The sequence below is a fragment of the Piliocolobus tephrosceles genome, unplaced genomic scaffold, assembly GCF_002776525.5.
Source record: "Piliocolobus tephrosceles isolate RC106 unplaced genomic scaffold, ASM277652v3 unscaffolded_7813, whole genome shotgun sequence".
Taxonomy (NCBI): domain Eukaryota; kingdom Metazoa; phylum Chordata; class Mammalia; order Primates; family Cercopithecidae; genus Piliocolobus; species Piliocolobus tephrosceles.
In genome coordinates, this window is record NW_022335178.1 from 1 (window position 1) to 4,733 (window position 4,733).

A 4,733-nucleotide genomic window follows, 5' to 3' on the forward strand; every position below is an offset into this window, starting at 1 on the left:
GGCAGTAGTGGGGGTCACAGAGTTTGAAGATGGCCAAGAAATGGGTCCGGTGGGGATCTGGGGAGTCAGCAGCCAGTCATGGGCCATGGGGAAACAGATGCCAGGGGAAGAGGAAAGGGGAGTCTCAGACCCCAAAGGGAAGAGAATCACTGGAAAGAGGGGCCAGCCCCATGTCACATCCAGCAGAGACACCAGGTACAGCAGAAAGACCTTGTTGGCCATGACCTGGTAGAGATGGGGGTGAGAGCCTGGGGGACCACACCATGTCCCCAGCACACAAAACAGTGCCTGGTAGACAGGATGGATGTATGGATGGGTGGACAGGTGGATGGACGAATGGATAGATGATAGATGCAAAGACAGATGAATAAATGGAGAGATGCATAGATGGACAGATGGAATGAATGATCAGAAAAGGCTTCATGAACAAAGTGAGACTGAGCTGCATCTCCATGGATAGATACAAAAGGAGAGGACTCTCCTGTTGAGTCAGGAATGACCCAGTGTCCTGGTCCAGGGAGGAAGTCAGCCTGGCTTGACTGGGGACACTTGTGGATTTCAGAGGCCCTTGAAAAGAGGCCAAGTGAGGCTGGGCAGGTCCGAGCCAGCTCAGGACTCCTCAGCCACACCGCACAGCTGCCTGAGGGGATGTGTCACTCAGGAAGTTGCTGGGACCCACTGGGCCAGCGTTGCCATCAGCACCAACAGCTTCAGAGAGTGGGACACAGGCTGGGGTGACTCCAAGGCTGTGGGTGGCACCTGTCTCAGAGAAGGGACAGGCACAGAGACAGTACTGGGATATTGGCCACCCCCATGCCCTGTGCCTAGGTCACAGCCCACACACTGCAGCCCTGTGCCCCTCACACCCAGCAGGTTCCTGCTCCAGCACAGCTCCTGGACTGGCCCCAGCTGCTGGCCCCGGGGTTTCGATCCAAGCATAATTTATGGAAGCATGTGTTTGGCAGTGGGACCCAGCTCACTGTTTTAGGTACGTGGCTCTCACAACCTTTCCCAGCCTGTCCCACCGTCTCCTGTCTCTGGAAAAATCTGTTTTCTTTTTCTGGGGCTTCTTCCCCTCTGCCCTCCAAGCCTTAAGCACCGAACCTTTCTCCATGGGGCCTGGGGGAAGCGAGCTAGTCTCAGGGTAACTGGCGGGAAGGGCTCCCACAGTGGGAGCAGCCGCCTTCAGGTTCCAACGGCGGGACACAGCCTGGTCCTGGGGGCCTGTGTTGGAATTGGGCAGGGTCAGGGCTTCTCCCCTCTCCCAGGGCACAAGTCTGAGTGAAAGACAGAGGCCGGTTCTGATGAGGGGCCCTGCAGTAGCCTTAGAGACAGTCACTGGGACCCCAGGGTCTAGGCTGAAAGTGGAAGCCCATCCAGCCTGGGAGGGCTACACGGGGGCCTGGGGACACGGGTTAGCCCAAGGGGAGTCCCAGTGGAGGGCACAGAGAGGGCTCTGGGTTTAGGCTGCAGCTCTGTGGCCTGTGCTGGGTCGTAAGGATATGGGGACAGAGAGAGATGGGTGAGACTGGGTGAGGTCGCAGAGCCCAGCCCTCCCAGGACAGTCACAAGAAAGGAGAGGGTCTCTTAGGGCAGAGATGTACCTGTCCCTGGAGCCCCGTCACCTCTGGGGCCCGGTCTCTCTTCACGGGTCGACCTCCCGCCTTCATTTGAGGAAGGGCACCTTAGAAAGTGACTAGTGGGGAGTAAACGGGTACAGAGAACTCCAGGGCCGCCAGGTGAAGTCCAGGAGCATCAGAGGCTGCTGGGGTGGGCATGGGGGCTGCGGTGCCCCAAAGTCAAGGGGAGCAGCCCCAAGAACCCAGCCAATGTGAAGAGTCCTGTGGTCGGGCTGGTGGGGACAGGGCGACGGCAGAGCCCCAGGGTGTGTCTGGGTGGAGTCCGTGCTTCACCAGGAGAGCTGAGTGGGCCAGGTTGGGACACAGCCTGATGTCCCTGGGGACAGGAAGCTCCAGGCCATGCCAGGCTTGGGCCTCCCCACACCCTGCCAGGATGGTTTTGTGGGCTGTAGGGGAGACCCCTAGATTCCAAACTCAGATTCCAGAAACTGGGAAGGAGGGAGCACAGCCTGCCCTGGGGACACACGGGGTAACTGAGGCTGCAGAGGAAATGACTGGACCAGGACACCTGGGAAAGGTGACTCGGGAAGGCCCCTAGCAAGGTGCAGGGCTGTCTGCTCTCCAGAGAGCTCCAGTGGAAAGGAGGGAATGAAGAGGGAAGGAGAGGCCCTGGGTGGGCCAGACAACCACACCGTGAACCCTCCCAGACTTTAGACAGAGAGGCGCTCCACACACCCCACTCTCCCTCTGCCGTCTCTCACCCCCTCCTCTGTCCACACAGGTCAGCCCAAGGCCACCCCCTCGGTCACTCTGTTCCTGCCATCCTTTGAGGAGCTCCAAGCCAACAAGGCCACGCTGGTGTGTCTCATGAGTGACTTCTGTCCGGGAATCTTAACGGTGACCTGGAGGGCAGATGGTACTCCCATCACCCAGGGCGTGGAGATGACCACGCCCTCCAAACAAGAGCAAGAAGTACACAGCCAGCAGCTACCTGAGCCTGATGCCCGAGCAGTGACCCGCAGAAGCTACAGCTGCCAAGTCACGCATGAAGGGAGCACCATGAAGAAGACAGTGGACTCTGCAGAATGTTCACAGGTTCCCAACCCTCACCCCAGCCACAGGGGCCTGGAGCTGCAGGATCCCAGGGGAGGGGTCTGTCTGCATCCCAAGCCAGCCAGCCCTTCTCCCTGTACCCAGTAAACCCTCAATAAATATTCTCTTGGTCAACCAGAAATCCTGCTCCCTCTCTTCATAGCTCTCATATAATTTGATGCTTCTCCTGGGTTCTCAGTGTGGCTTTGGGGGAATCCTGGCACCAGTGGGAAAGCAGCCTAGAGGACAGGATCACAGGCTCCCAGGCGTGTCCTGGGGAAATAGGCCAGGATAGGAGGAGTTGGCTCACTGGACACCAGTCCATCCATTCTCTCCCACCTCCCCTTCCTCCTTACAGCTCAACCCCCAACCCGCTGCCTGTTTTCTGGAGGGAGCTATTTGTGGGTGATACACCCTCTGTCCTAGATACACCCTCTGTCCCTGTCCTGGTCTGGACCCTCTACCCACCCACGGCCTGTCTTTCCTCAGCCTGGAAATCCTACTCTGGGCCTGGAGTCCCTCTTTTTCTGGTCCTGGGCCCTGGAATGCCCTCCTTCCTCTCTGCCCAACTCCCCACCCCCAAGGGTTGGACTGTCCAGGACGCTCCAACACCACCAAATTCATGAGCTCTTAAATTTTGGGCCCACCTTGATTTTTCACCTGACAGCAAGTTCAGAGGTGTGAGAAAAATAGGAAGAAGCCAGGAAGGAAACACACGAAAGGCTTGCAAGAGGCTCAGGACACTTGCAAAAGATAGGCTCTGAGCTCCCCAGGAACCAGTGCAAGAAGGGTAATTGATGCTCCATTCTTTCTTTTTTTTAAAATGGAGTCTTGCTCTGTTGCCTAGGCTGGAGTGCAATGGCACGATCTCGGCTCATCATAACCTCCGCCTCCCAGGTTCAACCGGTTCTCCTGCCTCCGCCTCCTGAGTAGCTGGGAATACAGGTACGTGCCACAATGCCAGGCTGATTTTTGTATTTTTTTTTACAGGGTTTCACCATGTTGTTCAGGTTGGTGTGCTCCATCATTTCTAAGAGATTAAACAAGTCTTTGCTCGGGGGAGGTTGGTGTTTTCAATGCCGAGGCCAGGCATCTCTTCGTAATTAAAAGTGGGGATGTGTTTTACCCACGGCCTCACTATTGATGGGATTTGGGCTCCGACATATGCACGGGTGACTGCCTGGCAGCCCTAGGACATGGAGATTTTCTCAGATGTTTGGCACAGAAAGTCACCGGCCATCTTTGGAGGAAGCATCATTTTTGGGAAACACTTCTCCATTGGATCCTGAGCCTCAGGGGGAAAACCAGGTCCTGTGTTGGGAATTTCTCTGGGAGGCTCCCTGGGTCTGGGGCTCCAGCTGCTCTCGGAGAAGGTGTGATGGGAGAGAACATGGCCCAGACACACCCCGCCCCTCCTGCATGGTTCCTGCTGAGCAGGGTGTTAGAGGGGTGGGGGCACCAGCAGTGGTCAGGCCTGTGTTTCTGTGGGTGGGGCCAGGGAGGGACTCTCGGGGCATCCTAGGGAGTCTGTCCGATGACTCCTGTTTTACTTTGCTGTGGCTGCTGCTGTCACAAATGACCCCTAATTCAGAGGCTTCCAACATCGCACATTGATTCTCTCCCTGTTCTGGAGTCAGACGTCCAAAATGAATCCTAGAGTGCTAAAATCAGGGTGCCAGCCGAGCCAGGCTCCTTCCGAGGGCTCTCTGGAGAATCCATTTCCAGGATTTTTCCAGCTTCTAGAGGATGCCCTGGGCTCCTGGCGCCCTCCTCCTACTTCAAAGCCAGGGCTCAGCATCTTCAAATCTCACTCCCACTCCTCTCTCTCTCTCTCTCTTTCTCCCTCCCTCCTGCCTCCTTCTTTCCCTTGTAAAGACCCCACCTTGGACCCACCCAGATAACCCAGGATCATCTTCCACCTCAGGCTCCTTCACATCCTCACATCTGTAAAGTCCCTGTGGCCACACAACACAGCACATGGACAGGTCCTGGGACTGGGACACAACCATCCCTGGGCCCTAATTCAGCCACCCACAGCTCCTTTCCCTCCTTCCCCTCTCC

General features: G+C 56.8%; 1 pseudogene; it reads left to right on the forward strand.

Annotated features, from left to right (window-relative positions):
• The first annotated feature begins 504 nt into the window (after positions 1-504).
• On the forward strand, positions 505-3,570 carry LOC113220640 (annotated as a pseudogene).
• Positions 3,571-4,733: the final 1,163 nt, after the last annotated feature.